Source organism: Lycium barbarum, chromosome 2 (assembly GCF_019175385.1).
Source record: "Lycium barbarum isolate Lr01 chromosome 2, ASM1917538v2, whole genome shotgun sequence".
Taxonomy (NCBI): Eukaryota; Viridiplantae; Streptophyta; class Magnoliopsida; order Solanales; family Solanaceae; genus Lycium; species Lycium barbarum.
The window spans coordinates 40,087,242-40,110,534 of record NC_083338.1 but is presented as its reverse complement, the minus strand read 5'-3'; positions in this window follow the sequence as shown (position 1 = coordinate 40,110,534).

Genomic DNA, 23,293 nt, shown 5'->3' with positions numbered 1-23,293 from the left:
GGAGTTGAACCTACGGCAGAGGCTGTGGTTAGAATTGTTAAAGGATTATGACATGAATATTTTGCACCACCCCCGAAAAGCGAATGTGGTAGCCGACGCGCTTAGCCGTCGATCAATGGGCAGTTTAAGTGAAGTTCCTTCGGGAAAGAAAGAAATGGTTCGTGAGCTTTATCAACTAGCAAATCTTGGAGTACGTGCAATTGATTCGAGTAGTGTAGGTATCAGCATTAATAACCCCGCAGCTTCATCCTTGAATATAGAGATAAAAGAACGACAATATGAGGATTCCCAGCTAAGCCATTCCCGAGACCTATCTCACGAGAAGGGAAAGTCTCCATTTGAAGTTTCCATAGATGGAGTCCTTAGATACCAGGGCATACTATGTGTACCGGATGTGGCGGAATTACGCCGATGAATTCTAGAGGAAGCTCACTATTCTCGGTATTCCATTCACCCAGGAGCAACGAAGATGTATCATGATCTAAAAATGATATATTGGTGGGATGGCATGAAGAAAGACATAGCAGAATTTGTAGCTCAATGTCCAAATTGCCAACAAGTAAAAGCCGAACATCAAAAGCTAGGAGGCTTATTGCAAGCAATGGAAATTCCTACATGGAAATGGGAAGAAATTAATATGGATTTCATTGTGGGATTACCTTGCTCCCGAGGCAGATACGATTCTATATAGGTGATCCTGGACAGACTCACAAAAGTAGCTCATTTCCTCCTAGTTAGAACCACGTATTCAGCGGAAGATTATGCTAAGTTGTATTTGAATGAAATGGTGCGACTCCATGGAATTCCATTAGCCATTATTACAGATAGAGGGGCACAGTTTACAGCCAAGTTTTTGAAATCTTTTCAAGAATGTTTAGGTACTCAAGTCAAGTTCAGCACAGCATTTCATCCGCAAACTGACGGGCAAGCCGAGCGTACCATTCAGACCTTGGAGGATATGCTACGAGCGTGTATGTTGGATTTTGGCGGAAGTTGGGATGAGAATTTACCCCTTATTGAATTTGCCAACAACAACAGCTATCATTCCGGTATTCAAATGGCCCCGAATGAAGCATTATATCGAAGAAAATGTAGATCTCCAATTGGATGGCTTGAAACCGGAGAAGCACAATTAATAGGCCCCGACTTGATTCAACAAGCAGTCGAAAAAGTCAAGATTATCCGAGACCAATTGTTGACAACCCAGAGTCGCCAAAAGTCCTATGCAGACAACCGTCGTCGCGACTTGGAATTTCAAGTTAATGACTGGGTATTTTTGAAAGTGTCACCAATAAAAGGGGTGATGAGGTTCTGTAAGAAAGGGAAGCTAAGTCACAGATACATTGGCCCCTACAAAATCATCCGCAAGGTGGGACAGGTAGCATATGAATTGGATTTACCTTTGGAGCTTGAATCAGTCCATCCAGTCTTTCATGTTTCGATGCTCCGCAAGTGTATTGGAGATCCTACCAAGATTGTCCCGATAAATGATGTGCAAATCACAGAAAAGCTAACCTATGAAGAGGTGCCTATTTCCATCGTAGATAGGCAAGTACGGAAGCTTCGAAATAAAGCGGTAGCTTCAGTCAAAGTCCTATGGCGAAATAAAAATCGGGAAGAGATGACTTGGGAAACAGAAGAAAAGATGAAGTCCAAGTATCCGCACTTATTCTAACCCCAGAAGGGATACAAAATGAAGCGCCGACAATATAAGGTATTTATGTTTTTTCTTTATGTTTTTTGTCGTGTGTGGCCGTAGAGATGTTGCTATAGTGATATGGCCCTGTGAGGTGAAGATATTATGGGTTGTTGTGGCAGGTGGGTAGTGTCAGATTACAAAGGAGACTCTGACGAAATTTTTCTAGGATTCCTGAGTATTTTAACATTCAAGGACGAATGTTCCAAAAGGGGGGAAGAATGTTACACCTCGGAAAAGTCCCCGTACATGTACAATGAATAGACCAACGAAGGGTATGAGTGTGCGATGTTATACTAAGTAGGGAATGACGATTCATGAATTTTTGGAAATGAGAAAGTTGTAGAATTTCAATTCAGCTAGTGGTCGTAAAGAAGAATACGGCCCGTAAAGTGATTTACGGACCGTATACTGCCATCGTCCTCCAGCCTTCAAAAAATTTCAATTTTCTGTTAAGTGTTGAAATGGTAAAATACGACCCAGAATACGGACCGTAAACTGAAATACGGCCCGTAAACTGAGTCGTAAACTGTCATGACCATCAGTCAGCCTTTCTGTTATTGACATGCTTAAATACGAGCACGTTATACGACCTGTAAACTGGTTTACGGTCCGTAAACTGTGGTTTACGACCACTGTACACCCGACGACTGTTCATTAAAAATCAGATTTGGTGATTATTATAAGGGACCCTTCTCCTTCATTTCATTTCATTTCCCACCTACACAACTCAAGAGACCTCTAGAACATTCTAAACATTTCATCCATAAGAATCAAAGAGAAATTAATGATCAACTACATGAAACTCATGAAATCAAGGGTGTAAAACTCAAGTGAAGTTCATCCAAACCAAGAAGTTCCAAGAAAGGTGAAGTAGGGTTTTGGGTGCTAAAAGAGTATTCTCATTCAAGGCTTGTTCCACCATTATCTAAGGTAAGTTTCACAACTATACCATGTTGTTTAAGGCATTGAAAGGCTAAATTACTTGAATTGTAGAAGGACATAGTAACTGGGCCATTACTGAGTGAATAGTGCCATAGTTGGGTGATAGCTAGGTTGGATCATGAATGTTGGTGTGCTATGATTATGAATACGTCGTAAATGATGTTTAGGTCATGAAATAAGTGTTAAATACAAGGAAATGCGATAACGAGCTAAAACCATAAATGTGAAGGAATTGGAGAGAAATGGTCTTAAAGTATATAAATGATGCTTGTTGCTTGCAATATTACGAGTGTTGTTGTAAATGTTTGGGAGTTGAAATAGAACATGGGAAAAGTAGTAGAGAAAAAGGAAATGCTGCCTAATTTTTCCCTAGAAACAAAGATGCGTTTTTATAACCGATTAACTAACATTAATCCGAATTCTCTCGTGAAGGTAACGACGTGATATCAAAGGAGAACAAGTGAACGATAGTTTAGCCAAACTACAAAGGTATGAGAGGCTAGTCCCTTCTTTCTAATGGCACGAATCCTATAGTAGCAACTCTTTTTCTCTTCATGAGTTCATTTATTCCGAGAAGCTAAAAGCCTATACCCCTACATGTCTATATAAGATAAGAGATATGATATGATGACGCCATATTGATAAAGATGTCATTTATTGCTTACACTCACCTTATGCACTAATTCCTTCAAGGTGAGGCAGAATGTCAATAATTGCTCCATAATGGAACCGGGGGATCACGACCTTACGTCACCCCGGTAGAGTATAGTTGATCTTGAGCCTTATGTATGTATTATGATAAGCATACTATGATAAGCATATGATTACAAGTATTTTCTGATGAGCATATTACACCGTGCCTAGTTGGCCGGGCAGTCACCACTAAGGCGGGCAGCTATACTGACACCATGACCTTTTGGCATGGGCAGACACCACTAGTGGGCGGCATGAGATGGTAACCCAGATGCGGGAGGCCTGGACGCAGGCTAATGTTATTGATCATCACACCGTTCCGACATCGACGGGCAGCTTGCATGTTATGCATATATGATATGATGATGAGTATGAGTAAGACAGCATGCATCACTTCTCTTATGATTGTCATTCAGATCTAGATGTTCATATTGACGTTCTCATTATATTATTGTTATCTTTCTTCATTGTTTATGCCTCTCATACTCAGTACAATATTGTACTGACGTCTGTTTTCTTTGGACGCTGTGTTCATGCCCACAGGTAAACAGGGAGGTGAGCTCGATCCAGATTCATAGGAGTTGTCTGCTGATTGAAAGCACTCCTTTGTTCGGAGGTGCTTATGATTATCCTTTTGGTACATATGTATATGTTGGGCATGACGAAGTCTTGTTCCGTCTTTATGCATAGTATGTCAGTAGAGGCTCGTAGATACGCAGTGTGGGTTAGGTGGTCTCACAAGATGGTATTATATGTATATATATATATATATATATTATTTTGATGGCCGAGAGGCAATTGTATATACAACATTTATGTTTCTATACAAAACATGATTTTTCTCAAATCCGTGATAAAATTGGTAAAAGAGCATTAAATGAATATGATGAGTAGTAGAGCGAGTGGTGCTCGGTGGCTAGCCCCGGGTACCCGTCGCGGCCCCTAGCTGGGTCGTGACAATACTAACCTTTGATTTCAGCGGGAGAGTGGTGTCGACAAGAGAAAGTAAATAATGCTACTGGGAGTTACAGAGGCTAATATTTCATTGAGGTTTACGTTATCATAAATTGTATATACAGAACGGCGACTGGCCATCATCAAGGTAAGTTATTGTAAGTATAGTAAAAAAATGGATTGAATGTATATATATTGTTGATAAGTCCTGTTATAAGGTGCGCACAGAAGAAGCTGAAGGAATCAGTAACGCTAAGCAGAATATATGTCAAATATAGTGTGAAGGTTGCAGGTATGATTGAAACCTGCAGTTAAAGATTGAAAGGGAAAATAAACAGGAAAGAATAACAGGTATAGTTTGAGTTGGACATACGAGGTAAGTTCGTCATTTTTATATTGTTGTTGATATTGGGAGCCTGTGTGGCTATGATATGATATGATATATATGTATATATGTTGGCCTTGTGAGGCATTGTTGGTATTTTCTGCGTGCATGTTTTGGGGTATTAAGAAATACAGAGGAAACTCTGCCAAAATTTTCCTAGAAATAAAAAGGGAATGACATATAAGTTCGTAATATGTCTTGAAAGGTCGTGTCAACAGTAATGATAGGATTTGACCAAGTTGTAAGTCTAACTTCGAGAAATAAAGTTAATTGTTGAATTGATAGTAGTAGTAATTATGAGGTCGAAATCGATATGGTAAAAAAAGAAATGATTTAGAAAAGGCTGGAAAATCTTAATAGAGCGTTATATTGAGGTATCGACTGGATTGACAAGCAGGGATAAATTACGACGAGTTTATAGTTAGAAAAAGTAATAGTACGATTGAGACAAAAGCACAGAGGAAGAAGAATTGTGACGAATATGAATGTATTGATAAGACAGCTTGTGAGGTATTAAGGATAAGATTGACCAGAAAGGGTAAAAGGTTAAGAAGTGTTACACTATAGGGTTGATTACAAACAGGATGTAATGTGAATATAATGAGGATTGTTAGAAAATGAATAAAGCCTGGCGAGGAAGTGACTAAAAGATATGACGTGATCTATGTGACTAAAGTATAAAGGCGAGCTATAGAACGAATAAGAAAGACTTATAAAGTTCTTCTATAGGGAGAGTGCAGAACAAAGACTATGTGATAACGGAAATGATAGCGAGCACAAAAGAAGAAGAAGTTAATTGAAAGAAGGAAATAAGAAGCAAGCGAGCGAGATAACAGTGTAGTAACAGGTTATGACATGTATAGTCGAGAACACAAGTAATATAATTGACGGAACTGCGAGAGATCAAACTATAGAAAGATGAGCAACGAGGTAGAATGAGTGCTAGAAAATGACTGGGGTGATAAGAGCAAATAAGGATGAACAGAATACGTTTTGAAAATGAGAAAGGGATTATGCGGGAGTAGTGTTTTCCGAAGGATACAGGGGTAGCATTAGATTCCTCGTGCACAGAATAAAGATGGACATAGACTGGAGAAATGGTAAGGGAATACCAAAGGAAGCACCCAAGATAGACGTAATTAATTGAGTACGAGTATAAAATAAAAGGGAAATATATAGCTACGAACTTAAAGGTGTAGTATGACGACAAGGGGATAAGATAAGACCATTATTAAGATGAACTCAATATGATTTTGAGTAAGTTAGAAGTCAATGTTGGGTACACAACAAGGGTAAAATAGCATAAGGCATAAAAGTGTACGGCGTGTGTATGACTTCACCTCGAAAACAGTGAAATCATTAAAGGACAAGGACTGTAGGTTTGAAGAACAAACGATGTATTGTAAATCTATTAGAGGAAACATATGATAGAGGTTGGGATAAAGATAATGCTACAAGAGAGCCTTGGACACTTATCATCAGAATATAAGTGCTACCTAATTGGGAAATTGGAACGACTACAAGTACTAGTTAATTATTGACTGGAGTAAGTGGAAGGTGGCCTTGGACGAGTTGCCACATTGGTTGCATTACTCAAGTACAGATTATTAGATGCGATTTTGTACTATATACAGAAAGGTTCTCGTCGCTTCGTGACTTTGTTAAGGTTTCGTACGTGGATAATCAAAGTTATAAATTATAAAGAGAAGATATGGATATGGTACAACATACCAAGGGAGTTGGAAAAAAGAGATCTGTCACACCCCAACCTTACTAGGGTGTGATGGGCACCCGACCCCATATTCGGAGCCGAGCGAACCCGCTGAGTCTTATTGCATGCATAATATCTATGGACTCTTAAATCGAATAAGAATGAAATACATAGTAAGCTTTCAGAATCTTTCTTTTCCCTCGTACTCAAATCAAATGGAATCTGTAATCACATGGACTTTATAACATAACATAAGATGACGCATCGGCTGGTGGATCCGTTTACAATACCGACACTCTATACCCCCGACTCTGTCTGCAAAGTCTCTAACTTCGAACAAGACATCATAGCATTGTACTCTGACCCGGCAACACTCCAGAGCAAATGGAGCTTGCCAACTCTGTTGGAACATCTTCTATAATAGCTTCTACTCATCTGGGTGTACCTACGCGGCATGAAACGCAGCCCCCGAAGAAAGAGGGGTCAGTACGAGCAATGTACTGAGTATGTAAGGCATGAATAGTAACATAGTAAGGGACGTAATTATAAATAATAACAACATGGAAATATAGAGCATATCATGAGATAAAAGGGTAACCTGTACATCTAAGTGCCTTTTAGACGGGTACCATGCATGCTTAGTGTTGCGGAACGTGCAGCCCGATCCATCGATATATATATACCATATTGCTGCGGAACGTGCAGCCCGATCCATATATACATATACTATATTGTTGCGGAACGTGCAGCCCGATCCATTTGAAAACATTTCTTTTTCATATATATAGAAAATAGAACATATCATATTGCCGAGGCGTCGGCTTCGATCCATTTAACCACATATCCCGCGTCTGGGATGGTATCATGTCATGTAACACTAACTGATCAGGTGGCTACGCGTATATAACGCTCTGGCCCTTTTTCCCATATTCCCCATATACATATACATATACATATATCATATAAGCAGCATGAGAACCCAAGGAATGTCATGTCTCTATCGGAGTGACGTAAGGTCGGTAACCTCCAAATATATTATGGAATAACCATGGTCGCTTTGTCTCACCTTGAAGGAACGATAATTATAAGGTGAGACTAGCAACGAATCACAGCGTTAAGAGAACTTGTAATAAGATCACAAATCTCATAGAGCGTCGTTTCATATACGTATGCACATAGAATAAATTCTTTTGACTCGATGGGTACGTACATAAATCGACACGTGAAGGTGTTATATCTCGTATTTTATACGTTCGGATATTTCAAGGTAGTCGTGACGAAGTTAAGGGAATGACCATTTTCAAAATTTATTCTAATATATAAGCTGTTGTGAATATTATTTACGAGCATGGGTAGTATGGAAATAGTAAGAAAGGTTAAGGGTAAAAAGAGGAATTCGCAAAATGGTTCATGGAAATAATGCGGAAGAACAGGGGCAAAACGGGAATTTCACACAAGGATCAGAGATAAAGATTATATTATCTGAGTATGAGAATGCATATACATGGCATTTGGAGAGCGTAGGAAGTAAATCAGTTAACGTGACCACTCGATGATAGCCCTCGTAACCATAAGTCAAGGTGGGGCCCACTCATCGGGACTTTATAAAAGACATATAAAGAGATATATGAGTAGTACATGTGAAGTTGAGCAAGTCCTAAGAAGGACCCATAAGACAAAAATGAGTGTAAGCCCTCCAAAAGGACGATTTAAGAAAACGTTTCCGGATGACCTGACTTGGAGGGGCAAAAACGGCATTATACGTTTGGAATTTGGGAAAACCCCCAGAAATAAAAGTTGTAGATAATTGAATTAGCTTTCCAACGGTAGGTTGTGGACCCTCACACGATGTCGGAATCATAAGTTATGACCATTTTAAGAGAGATACCTTAAACTGCCAAAAAAATAATAAAGAGAACCGCGGGCCCCACGTGGGGAGGTCGGTGAAACCGACTTAGGGGTGCTATAAATACCCCATAAATCCCATGTTTTCAGCAAGATTAGTATTCCAAAAGTCCTAGAAGCCTCTCAAAATTTCTCCCAAATATTATAGTTTGAAAAATCAAGAATTTAACAAGATTTCGCCAAACTAGTCCGTGAAAGGTGATTGTTCTTCCTTCTACTCAAGTGTGGCGTTGAAGAAAATTTATGTGGCTGAGTTTCTTCAAGTATAAGGTATTTTATTCATCCCATATCTTGTGTTGAGTTTATTTTAAGGTCTAGCAAGCTTTAAAAACGAAAATAGTTATGGAGAAGGGTCATAAAGTGTTGTGTTGAAGCTATTGTGTTTATGGGCTGATTTGGTATGACAAGGAAAGAGTTGATTTTACTTAGTGTTCTAGTTGTTGTTGTTGTTGTTTTATGAATTATGTGACGATTGAAATGGATGAAACTTATGAAGTTGTGTGTGTGATTGGTGTAGTGGCCGAATAGTGGCCATTTGTGTAGAAGAGATGAACAAACTTTATTTAGTACTTTGCTTGTGGTTGTTGTAAAATTTATGGTAAAGAATGAAGGTTTAATGACGTATGTTGAAGTTGTAATGGTTGCGGGCTGTTTTGAAAATTAATATGACTTTAACATAGACTCTTATGAAAATGATGTTGTTAATGGGTGAAAGGTATGGTTATTGTTGAAATGTAAAGGGATGGATGAAAATGCGCGAAAATATGTAAGAAGTGGTTATGGTCAAATAATAGACGTTTTGGTAAGTTAATGTAAATTGATGTCATTTGACATTATAGTAGTCGTCGTTACGGATTATGCGATGAAGAATGAAGGTTGTTGTCGAGGTTAGCATACATGAATGATGATGATATGCATGGTTGTTGTTGAATTGGAAGGTTTTGGGTAAAGTAATATGTTGATTAAGTCGTTGAAAGATTATGTGAATCGAATTGAATTGAATTGAATCGGATTGAAATGAATATTGAAATGTGGCTAGAAAAATTGTTGGTATCGTTGTTGGTTTGGCCGAGTTCCATTCTCGGATTGTTGTTGCTAAATTTGGCCGAGTTAGAATCTCGGGGGTGGTGTATTTACAGGGGAAATGCTGCCGAAATTTCGGCAGAATATAAATGAATGTGCTTGAAAGGTTAAGGCAAGTATATGACAAAAGATCTAATGAATGTGTGAACTCCCTTGAATGTAGATTAACAAGTTGGACGAACTTGTTGGACGAATAAGCGTAGCTAGTAAGGTGCGACGCAGGTATGTTAAGGCTAAGCCCTTTCTTTCTATGGCATGAATCCTATGATGTAGTCTTATAAATGTTCCCCATAACGTCCTTGTTTTCAAAAGCTAGAAGTTATGAATTCAAAACATGATTTCCTTTCCAAAAGTTATAAATGTTTTCCAAAATATATATTTTTCTCCAAAATCCAAGTTTTACGATTTTGAAAGTTTTTATAACCAAAACAACGTCTACGAAGTTATGATGACAATAATGAAGCCAGACATGAGAAAGTGTCTATGACGAATATGCCAAGGATATGTTCTTACAATGAATACGACGATATGAAATGTTAAGCTACTTTTGGATAATGACTACTTTGAAGGTTTTAAAGTATATGAAGTAATATGTTATGATCTTGTTTTATGTTTTCCCGAGATAATGTTCTTCATTGATAGTCTCGCCTTATAATTGTTCCTTCAAGGCGTGACATGACGACCATGATGATTCCATAATACAAGCGGAGGTTACCGACCTTACGTCACTCCGATAGACACATGACTTTCCTTGGGCTCTCATGCATGCTATATATGTATATGGGAGGGGGGAAGGGATACATGTATATGGGGATATGGGGAAGGGACACATGTTTCATCGCCACCTGGTCAGCTGGCATTATCATCCCGGACGCGGGATATATGGGCGAGCCAACATATTTCGGCGCAATGTGGGCGAGCCGACTTGTTCGGTGCTATGATATGATATGACCCGATAAGCATGCATGGTTTCCGCCCTAAGTGGCATTCATTTGTACAGGTATCTCAATCAGCCTATGATACGCTATATGACTCCCTATGATATGATATGATATGACATGATATGATATGATACGACAGGATACGATATGATATGATATGACATGATATGATATGATACGACATGATATGCTATGATATGACACGATATGATACGATATGACATGATATGACATGATATGATATGACACGATATGATATGACATGATATGTTCCATACGAGATGCCATATGATTCCTTTGTGATTATCTCCACTGGTACCTCTCCTGGTATTGTCGTTCATGCCTTACATACTCAGTACATTGCTCGTACTGACCCCTCTTCTTCGGGGGCTGCGTTTCATGCCACGCAGGTACACCCAGATGAGCTGAAGCCATTATAGAAGATGTTCCAGCGAAGTTGGCGAGCTCCACTTGGCCCTGGAGTGTAGCCGAATCAGCGTGCTATACTATGATGTTTTGTTCTATGTTAGAGACTTTGCAGACAGAGTCGTGGGTATAGAGTGTCAGCTTTGTAGACGGCTTCGCCCGTCGATATGTTATTATGTTTCACGTCACGGGTCCTATATGATGATAGACTTTACCTATAAAAAGAAAAAAAAAATATTGAGAGCTTACTATGTATTTTATTCTGAATTGATTCCAGAGTTTATATCTGTAATAAGAGTCAGCGGGTTCGCTCGGCTCCAAGTATGGGGTCGGGTGCCCATCACACCCTAGTAAGGTCGGGGTGTGACAGAAGGCTCAGAAACAAGTTTCGGGTCAATCCGACTTAGTATAAGGAAGTTATGAGCGTTTGAAGTACAGAACCTCCTACGAACGTTTCAGAAGCCATTTTTGGAAAATCATTCTTATCATAGTCATCATAGAAATACTCTTATCCTTGATATCATCAATGTCGTTGTAAAACATATCCATTGTTATTGTCATAAAAGCTTACAATACCATAAACCTTTGTTTTGGAAAAATACGGACATTTTGGAAAACATTGACGGATTATCGGGAAAGTAATCATTCCTTAGAATCATAGACATCTAACTTTCAAAAATAAGGAAGATATGGAAACAATTATGAAATCATAACACGGGAATCATGCCTTTGAAAGAAAGGGACGAGCCTTAACATACCTGCTCCGCGTCCTATTAGCTACGCCTAATTGTCCAAGCTCGTTATCGCTAACCTACATTCAAGAAGATTGACGCAATCATTAGATTCATTACCACACACACTTGTCTTAGTCTTTCAAATAAATTCACTTATGATCTGCCGAAATTTCGGCAGCATCTCCCCTGTAAATACACCATCCCCGAGAATCTAACTCGGCCCAAATCATCAATCAACAATCCGAGGATTCAACTCGGCCAAACTATCAACAACAGCACCAACAATCATGCCAACAACATCAACAACCCATTCAAGACGCATTCTAGCATTGATAACCTTTGTCATACAATTCAACGACATTTCATTTATATTCAATTCAATTCATATAACATTCAAAGCACCCAATCAACATACTACTTCATCCGACACCTTCCAAATTTAATAAAAACAATAACAACCTATTTCCTTCTTTCAAATTCAATCACAACAACCCAACTTACAATCTTCCAACACATGTCTCATTTCCAAATTCATGAATTATATTTACAACCCATACATTATCAAATTTATTCTTACAACTATAAGAAACCACACTAACGTCACATTAACTTCTTCAATAATTCACAAACGATTTCAAGTTCATTTCAAGCTACCTAACCTTCACTTTACATCATGGAATCCACAACACAACAATCAAACTACTAAATAAAATTAATTCATCACATCTTACCAACACCCCTCTTATTCGGCCAACACCATACATATACATAATTCATGAATTCCATCCATTTCTACATACAACAACATACATAAACCATCCCTAACATATATAAAAGAAGATTGGACACATACCTTTTTCAACTCATCTCCCTTCTCGGCTAGGATTGAAGTTGCACAAATAAATGGTTTGCTTGCTTCAACAACCACTCCACGTTAATTAGGGCCTTCAATTTAGGTGGAATGCTAGAAGAAAATGATTTTTCTTGATTAATTTCTCTAGGTCCTTTCATGGCCAAGCATGGCCGAACCTAGGTCCCCTTGTCTCCTCTTTCTTTCTTCAAATTTCTAGAATTATAAAAGATGACTATGTGTCTTGCTTGGTCATCTCTCTACATATATATATATATGGTTCCTTCCAATACCATGTGAACACATGGCCTTTTTCTTGAAACTTCTTTAATATTAAAAATCAAGATGACTAATTATTTTATTTTGTCATCCCTTTTTCCATATATATATATATATATATATATATATATATATATATATATATATATATATATATATATATATATATATATATATATATATATATATAAATATACACATGCCACACGGCCAAGTGGCCTTCTCCAAGATTTTTTTTTCTTTAACATTTTGGGAAATTCCCAATTTGCCCCTAGCCTTCCACAATATTACCATGAGCCATTTTGTGAATTTCCCTTTTTACCCTTAGCCTTACTCAATATTTCCATACTAATAATATTCATGACTAATATCCGTAACCAACTTGTACATAAAACTAATTTTGGACAATGGTCTTGCCCTTAACTTACCACGACCACCTCGAAATGTCCGAATGTATAAAATACGGGATATAACATCCTGCCCCCGTTTAGAACATTCGTCCTCGAATGTTCAACTGATCTTATAGGGTGTCATAATACTTCGGGAGGGTCCCTTTTTATAGTCGTTCTTCTCTTTATGCCCATTCCTTATCCCTCACCCTATTCTCCTTATACTCGAACTCCTGGGTCTTTACACGAGTCCTCATTCCACGTCATGGGTTTCTTAATCCACTGCGCCATCTCCTTATTCTTGTCCTTCCCGGGTCACGTCTTCTTTGTTATTGTTTCGTCACCACACCTTAACAGAAACCATATCTTTGGCGCGCAACCTTCACTTGACGATCCAATATGGCCATCGGCCGTTCCTTGCCCTCATATTCCTCGACACAAGTATACTCGTTTTGATTTCTTTGTATTGGCACGCTGGTGTGAATTCCTTACAAATATGATCGAACATCGTTTCACGTCGATGGTTCATATGATTTCATAGCGTATATTCTCATGCTTCGTATAATCAAAGGTCCATGAACTATTCTCTAGTATCCAATGAACTCTCTTATTTCCCTCACAGGCGCTGCGTTCTTTCTTTCTTTTAAAAGTTTCAGACTACCAATGGTTGATACTTTCGTTATAATAGTTGTTGTCATCAAAATATCCTTTAAGTCTGATATAATATGCTCTCCCCCCCCCCCCCCCCCCCCCCCCCCATTTTGAGGGGCTCCCTATATGCCAACAGTCCTTTTATGAAGTCTTCGTTTACCTTATTCATCATCTTCCTTCCAACTCTGTGCCTAACATATCGAAAACTTCTTATCCTAAGTTTTTCTTTTTACATTCTGTCTAGGTAATCATTTTATCCACATTTCTATACCCTTCCATCCACTATCCATCCTTTCACTTGCTTAGCTCACTTGCTCGTAATTCTTCTTTAACTACGTGTTTGTGTTGTAGCTGTGCGTCCATATTTCTCAAGCGTCCCGCTACTTTTGTTCTTAGCACAGAATCCTTACAACTTTCACTCTCCCTATCCTTGTTCATCGAACCTTTAACTATATTAATATAGCTATACATCTATTCTTTTATATATCCCTCACCTTAACATCATTGCTGTCACACCCCGACATTTCGAGGGTGTGATGGGCACTCGACCCTTACTTAGGGCCGAGCGAACCCTCAGATTCCAACTATACAGAAAATCACATCAAACTTTCTAAATTGGATAAGGTAAAATGCATAGTAATTTTTTTGAAATATTCTTTCAAATCAAACAAATACATATAATCATACAGAATCCACTACATAACTCAGACCCACATATCGGCTGATGGAGCCGCTTACAGACGAACAACCAATACTCACGACACTGTCTGCAAAGTCTCTACCATAATCCAGAACCATAACATACGGACTCTGACTCGGCAGCACTCCAGAAGCAAATGGAGTTGGCTAACCCCGCTGGATCATCTCCTGTAATAACTTTAGCTCATCTGGGAGTACCTGCGCGGCATGAAACGCAACCCCCGAAGAACAGGGGGTCAGTACGAAAATGTACCGAGTATGTAAAGCAAAAATATCACAAGTATAATCATAGCCCGGACCAGGAGCACAGAAATATATGCAGAAGTATAACAGGCATAACCGAATCTAAATCCAAGACAGACATACCGAGTTCAACTGACAGAATCATCGCACAGAGCTGGGGCACAGATGTAACTGATACTATCATAATCAGAGACATAGGTACAGAATGGAACAGACTGAGTCGTGGCCCCGATCAGATTACCAGAAGTACAACATACAGAAACGTAATTTAACCGGACAGATAGAAGGGTAGCGGACGAAACCATAATCTTATCAGACAGACCGAAATGTACGAATAGAATCATAACCGTATCGGACAGACCGAGGCGTAACAGACAGAATCAAAGTCCAGACGGACAGACAAAATCATATTCCAGACGGGCCGATAGAATCATGTTTCAGACGAACAGACAGAGTCAGATTCCCGACGGATAGACAGAATCACATTTCAGATGGACAGACAGAATCATAATTCATAGTCATATAGAGTCATATGCCATATCAGAATGCTGTAGCGTATCGGACCAGGTGTTGCCACATGTGAATCATATGATGTTCACAGAGAGTGTGCCACCTCGAGCTCAGCCCAGTGCAGTGGTCACACCATACACAAACATATCGTATCAGATCATAGCATATCATATCATATCAAAGTACGCGTCTACAAGGGGTATGCCACCTCGAGCTCGGCCCAGCACAGTGGTCATCCCATGCAGAGACTGCCCGTTTTTCCCGCTCGAGCTCTGCCCAGTACACGGGTCACGGACCAGTCTCGGGAGCTCGAGCTCCGCCAAGTACACTCCCAACGCGTCTGCCTGGTATCAAATCACACAGCGCAGATACTATCCGCTTTGGGGATCGAGCTCAGCCCAGACCACCCCTCACGGTTTTATTTCAGAACATCATGGACAACAAAGGGAAATAGCGCACGGCAGGATAGCTTTGTCCGGCTCAATGAATAGACATGGTAAGGCTTGCACGAACGGAGTAGTGAGAGACCAGATACACATATTCTCAGACTCGACAGATACAAACACTTATTGACATCGGAGGATTATAAACATATTTCGGAACGATCAGAATTGATACATGATATTTACGGAGACGTTTACCACAAAATCATTACGAACGTTTCAAAACAGATTTCGATCGACGGATCAGTTCAAGGAATCGAACAGTAGTCATAAGGCACAAACATAACCTTTTGGATGGCACGATGGAATATATCAACACAGAACGTTCGGAGTCATTTTACGTATCCAAGCGTTTCATAGGACTCGCGAGAGTGATTGAACATACTATCGGAATATTCGTACGGATTGTTCGATCAAAATATCCATATCCGAATAATTATATCAAAAATAACCCTAGCGGGGTACTTGTATCGGAATGCCCACACTCGGATACTCATGTCAGCAAAAAGGGCATACAGTCGAATTGTAATAGTGCGCACGATCAACAACCCGGCCCGGAGGACCAGTGAACGATGTCATAATAATGGGCACGAGCGGAGTCATGAACGACTGATGCAATTTACAAATCAGAATAGCTATAGGGCCCAATATAGTCATATGTCGGCCCGTTAATCCAACTAGTCTGAACAAGTGGTCAACACGGGGTTATTTCACAAACGTTCTTCCACAATTATGTTTGTAGTCAAAATGTAAGTTAGAATGTCGAAATACTTTTGTAAGTTTGATAAAATCATAAGTTGACCCAATGGTCAAAATAATTTGGATAATTAATCAGACGGGGTCCATTTCACAAAAATATTTCTAAAATGGTCGTTGTGGTTCCAAATATAGTTTAAAATACCGCGGCGACCAAAACATTATTTTATAGTGGTCAAATTCATAAGTGAAAGCCTTTTTCCAACGTTATGCCAAAATAAACCTTATAGGGCAAACAGAAGGGTTTCGGACTAAGCGGGCCCACCTCGGGTTAAGTCGAGGTGGCAGACATGATTTACGGACATTTGAGGTCTACGGAATCATACATAGAGGTTTCGAAGTGATATGACCATGTTTGCACAAGTTTCGAACGTTAGGTTACTTTCTAGCCAAAATAGAGTCCTTAAGCTTCAATTGAATTGAGTGAATAGTAGTCATTTTCTAAATCGGATTTCGAGGAGCAGAATTACTCCCGGGGTTCCGATATCGACCTAACATACTAAGACATGCCAAATGAAGAAGTAGGGAGCCTTACATACCTTTCTTACTTCGTACGCTCGCTCAGGCTCGATTCCCGTTTCGTCCAAAATCTGCAATTGGTCATTGTTACCAATTAGAACCTGCAAGACTTAAGAATGCACTTAACTTCATTTTTGTCTACCGAAATTTCGGCAGCACCTCCCCTATAAAAATAGCACCCCCGAGAAACATCTCGGCTCAAATAATAGCAACAGCAACCCAACAACATCAACAAAGTCACAATATAGCATAATATAGGGCAAGTAGTCCTACTTTTCGACATAATGCGATAACGCTCATTCCGACTTCACACTTCCAACTAAGCTTAATATTTTCACATTCATCATTAATCAAAGTCATCACCGTATAATTTAGAAACATTTCATATCGTTCTCACAAAATATTAACACGATATACAAAATATACAATCTTCCACCAAGATCATATTCCCTCCAAAACTTCTACGAATTCAACAAAACTTCCCAAATCACATTGTCTTCCTTCCAAATTCATTACGACAACATTAGTTCCCATTCTAGCATCTTACTTTCACACTTACACAAAAATCATATAAAATTCATATAATTTCTCATAATCTCATACAAACAAATTCAATGCCAATTCAATTCATTAAACCTTCATCTACATTATAGGGATTACAACAACACAACTAACGTGTTAAACAAAATAACTCCATCATTATTTCACCATAGCCTAACTCACGGCCAACATGGGAATTTTCCAACTTCATCCAATTTCATTCCACTTTCATTTCCAATATACATTCCATGCTATACACAACTAGAATTTAACATATATTCAATTCACCACAAACACACATTGTATACACACACACGGCCCTAAACTATATTCCACACCCACTTTGAAATCTTCCATTTTTCCATACTCTCAACTCATTTCTACATACTACAACACAAACAAACCTTTATAACATAATAATATGGAGTGAATTCTTACCTTTTCTCTTCAACTTCTTCACTCAAATATGTTGTCCCATTGAAGAAACTAGTGCCCTTTCTTCCCAAATAATTGCACCATGTTGTAGAGGGACCTTGAATTGGTATAAATACCACAAGAAAACAATTTTGGATGCAAGATTTTTGGGGTGCAAATTGAGAGGGGTTGGCCGAACTCCCCTCTCTTGCTCTTCTTCTTTTGCTTTGTTTTGCTTCTTGATCTTTCTAATGGATAAGTGTATATATAATATGCTTGTCTTGATCTAGTGATCACATGCAATTCACATGACCTATTTATTGGTTTTGGGCCATGGTTTGGCCGGCCACCCTTGGATTTGGGCCTTAATTAATTTTTTTTTTATTTTTTCTCTTGGCCCAATTTGTTGAAACCTCATTTTGCAATTCTCGAAACTAATTTTCAAAATTCCGTTTTTTGCCCTTGGCCTTCCTCCGTGTTTCCACACCACTATTTTTCATGAACAACACACCCATATGTGAATTCAAATCAACATATGGCCTTATTCTTTACAAGTCACAATCATTCCCAATGTTTCCGAATACGCGAAAACGCGGGATATAACAATTGCAAGGCCTAAGCATTCTTTCTCTTACTTCACGTCCCCCTATCCTAGTCACTATTCCCTTAGCTCCACTTATTGAAATCGGTTCTCAAACCTCATACACTCCTCTCTTGTCTCCTTTTACCACACTCTATCCCTTTTCACATGCCTACTTTGAGTTCTTACCCAAATAGTCTCATGCTTTGCCGGTAGTTTCTTTCGGGAGCTTTACTCGCTGAGGCTTCTTACCTTTCACCTCCTTCCGACACTTTGACTTTCTTTATCTTCATCTAATCACTCTCTCTCTTTTCCAAATATCGCTGTATTAGAGTTTCCGAACCTTAACCTGCTGTGAAAGTGACATCGACTTACCTTGTAACACTTGTAGCATTTATTTCTGTTGTCACTTGAATCTTCGGTACGCTTACTTGATTAATGCCTTCCTCACCATGGCACCGGTTGCTGGGACTCCCATGTCCACCGATACAATCATATGTGGGATATCCTACACATCCATATATACATAAACGTATAATTGCTACTACCTTGCCCACAAAATACGTCCAAGCGCTATTCAAGCCTATCCTAATTCCAAAGTTGTGATGCACTTTCTGTCTCTTCACCAGCCTAGTCTGCCTCGTCCTGCGCGACTTCTTATGGTCTCCAACCATCCCGTATACTCTAGTTTCCCTTAGGCCACTCTAGCTTCTCATTTGTCTCTTATGTCTTGATATATAGAATCTCTTGCATACTTCCCAGGGGGTCACCCATCCTAAAATTGCTCCCACCTTAGCACGCTTAACCTCAAAACTTCGACAGAATCTGGTACCTTAATACTGATATAATCGCGTCCACTTCCTCGTATGACCTTTATTACATGTTCTGGAGCAAGTCGAAGTCTTACAGATTCCGAGACATTCTCGTAACACGTCCTTCTCCTTGCAATTACTATTTTACCCTTTTTCAATCCTCAATATTCACTTTTCACTTATGTGTATAACCACCTCTCGTCCTAGATTCCTAGATTCCCGATGGTAGGGAACACACGTTCGTCACCATTACTTATAGGTACTCGGGCATCTGTCTGTCTAGATTCCTACTCACCATTCTTATGTGATACTCTACAGCAGAACTGATCGTCAACTTTCCCTGAATCCTCTAACGGGCCTTGCTCCTACTAAACCTTGAATATTATCCATCTTAATCCTTCACGCCATGCCAAGTCCGTAAATCCTCTAAGACAACGCATCCCACTTATTGTCTATTTACAATATTTTCTTTCCACATTTCCTTCTGTTAGGCGTATCTCACTAAATGACCTGATTTCTGAACTATTCTGGCGGAATCTCCCTTACCATTCTTACTATTCAAAATCTGTACGTAGAAAATATCAACAATTCCTCACAGAACATACGGTTATATGACATATTCCAGCCATCAAGAATTTCCAGTTTCAAGTAATAGAATGAATATATCAAGGCTTACTTCTGTGACTTTCCATATCGCCACTCACCTTCCGTCGTATGTAAGGCTTATATGAAGAATTTCATTCCTTATGACTTAGCTCTATCGCACGATCTAAGACAGAAATAAGGTCAACAATCCCTAGATGCCTCGCAGCCTCCTGTTTATAAATGTGGCCGGCTTCACACCCATAAACAGGACTCTACCGGACATGACTTTGCAGACAACCCCTAGGACAACCTGCTCTGATACCACTTTGTCACACCCCAACCTTACTAGGGTGTGATGGGCACCCGACCCCATATTCGGAGCCGAGCGAACCCGCTGACTCTTATTACATGCATAATATCTATGGACTCTTAAATCGAATAAGAATGAAATACATAGTAAGCTTTAAGAATCTTTCTTTTCCCTCGTACTCAAATCAAATGGAATCTATAATCACATGGACTTTATAACATAACATAAGATGACCCATCGGCTGGTGGAGCCGTTTACAATACCGACACTCTATACCCCCGACTCTGTCTACAAAGTCTCTAACTTCGAACAAGACATCATAGCATTGTACTTGTTATGTCCCGTGTTTTCGTATAACGGGAAATCGAGAAATAATTAAGATTTGTGTGTTATAAGGAAATATTTTGATTTTGGTGAATATGACTATGATGGTTATGGAATCATAAATGTTAAGACATCGGGGAAGGCCGAGGATAAAATTGGAATTTCGGAAATTAGTTTCGGGAATTACAAAACGGGACGTTTATCGAATTGGGCCAAGAAAAAATTAGAACACAAAATGAGGCCCAAAGTTAGTGGGGTGGCCGGCCATATTGGCTAGGCCCAAGCCCTTTTTAAATGATCATGTGCCATGCACATGATCTATATTGGATATATATCACTTAGGCCTTTTGGAATTATCAAGAATCAAGATAAAAAAAAAAATAATAATAAGAAAGCACCTCAAAGAAGCTCTCGGCCAAGCTTGAGAAAAAGGAGAGAAAATAATTTCCCAAGCTTTGTTGTTGATCCAAAAATCTTAATTTCTACATAGTTGTGAAGTACTCAAGGCCCTCTTCAACGGGGTATAATTAGCTTGACACAAGAACCTCGTTTGCGACAAGTCGGGTTTTCAAGAAAAGGTAAGAATTCTTCCACTTTTGTGTTATGGAATTGGTATGAATGTTATGATGAATGAAATGAAATGAGAATTTTGTGGTAGTAGTGTATGTGTGTGCAGCCGTGTGTGTGTGTGTGTTGGTGTGTGGCCGTGAGCCATGAGAGTTAGAAGGGGAGGTGAATTGAATCCTATTTAGTTCGTTAGTTGTGTCGTTATAACCTTTAAGACGCAAATGATCGATTGATAAATTAAATTGGCGTTGGAAAATGATTTCGGACATTATCGGAAAGTGTATACCTTTGGTATAATTGTGTATATCATTGTATATTTGGGGTGCTAAAGACTTTAAATGTGACATATAGTTGATGTTAATGAATTCGGAATGAAACGACGCAAGTTAGAATGTCCGTCGTGACTTTTGATGTTTTGAATGAAATATGGAGAGTAATGAATTTCGGGAACTTTCGTATATGGTTTGGAATATATTTGGGATGTGATTGACTAATCTTGAATAAGTAAATGAATACAATAATGTGGGCATAGATTTGGAATTTTGGAAGTTTGAATGAAAAGTTGCCAACTTAGGTAATAAGGTGGAACTTTGAAACTAGAGTGGTTTGATTATGAATTGTGTTGTTGTTGATGTGTGGGCTGTTGTTGTTGATGTATTTTGAGCCGAGCTAAGTCTCGGGGGTGTTAGATTTATAGGGGAGGTGCTGCCGAAATTTCGGTAGGCAAAAATAAAGTTAATGGCATTTTAAGCCTAAGAATCTCAATTGGTAACTTTGACCATTTGCAGATTTTAGACGAAACGGGACTTGACTTTTGGGAGAGCGTAAGACGTCTGTAAGGTATGTAAAGCTTCCCACTTCTTCGTTTGGCATGTCTTAGTATGCTAGGTGAATATTGGAACCTCCGGAGCATCTCTGCTCCTCGAAACCCGATCCACAGAAAAGTTACTATTCATTCAATTCAATTGAAGCCTAAGGGCTCTATTTTGGCTAGAATGCCACCAATCGTTCGAAACCTATCGAAACGTGGTCGGGTAACTTAGAAATGATTACGTATGAATTTTTGGCCCCTAAATGTTCGTAAATTATGTTCGCCACCTCAATTCGACTCGAGGTGGACCCGCTAACCCCAAGACGCCCTATTTGTCTTATTGGGCTGTCCTTTTGAATAAAGTTTGAAATGATACCTTCGATTTTGAAACTTCCTCCTACGGGACGTGTTTTGAATATTACGATACGCTAAGTTACGTTTTGAGCTATACGTACTATTTTGGAAACGTTTTGTGAATTGAAACCTTGTATCGACTAAGCATTCGATTATTTTGTATTATGAAATGACTTATGGGATTACTCTGTTTTGAAAGACTATTTTGAAGTATGATTTGCATTTGTTTGCTCACGACTCCGCTCGTGCCTTATTATGACTTCGTTCACCGGTTCCCGGGCCGGTTATGATTCGTGCGCCTTACAATAATTCGGCTGTATGCTGTGTTACGGTTCCCGAGGCTTCGCCATAGGGCCGGGTTCCGTTTGGAGTTATGCTGTGATATGGCTCGTGATGCGATACGCTCACCTATGTTTGTGTTTGTGTTCGGAGATACGGAGATTTGAAACTTTCTGGTGTTATGTTGTGTGTGGCGCCAGCGTCGGAGTGGCGACCACGTTCTTAAGCGTTTGCATGATTTCGTTTGCATTATGTATACGTATATGACTTTGATACGGATTTTGACATACTGATTTGTACTCCATTTTGTTATCTGATTTGCTTTCAGTTTTGATCCATATTTCTGTACTACGTGCTTTACACACTCAGTACATATTTCGTACTGACCCCCTTTCTTCGGGGGTTGCGTTTCATGCCCGCAGGTACAGACATTGGTGATCCTCCACTGTAGGCTTCACTTTCTGCTATTTTGGAGTACTCCTTCTGATCCGGAGTCCACTTTTGGTACAGACTCCTTTTGCTATGTATATGCTCTGTATATTTGACGATTTGGGTATGGCGGGGCCCTGTCTCGCCATATGTCTTTGTTTTGAGTTCGTAGAGGCCTGTAGTCATATATGTGGGGCGAGGGTCCTATATACGTTTGTTTGATTTGTTTTCTGGTCTTAAAGCGGTCCGTTTGTTTTGATGGCCCTAAATGGCCCTTATGCTTATGTTTGCACTTTTGACCGGCGATGTCTATTCCGCCGCCCAGTTTGGATTTGATATGCCATTTTGATTTGTGCGACCGCTTAAGACATATTTTGATATAAATTATGTTTGACACGATTTTGTAAAATTCTGAATTAAGTTTGGATTTGGAAATGAATAAGCGATTCGGTCTGGGTACCCAGGTAGGGTGCCAG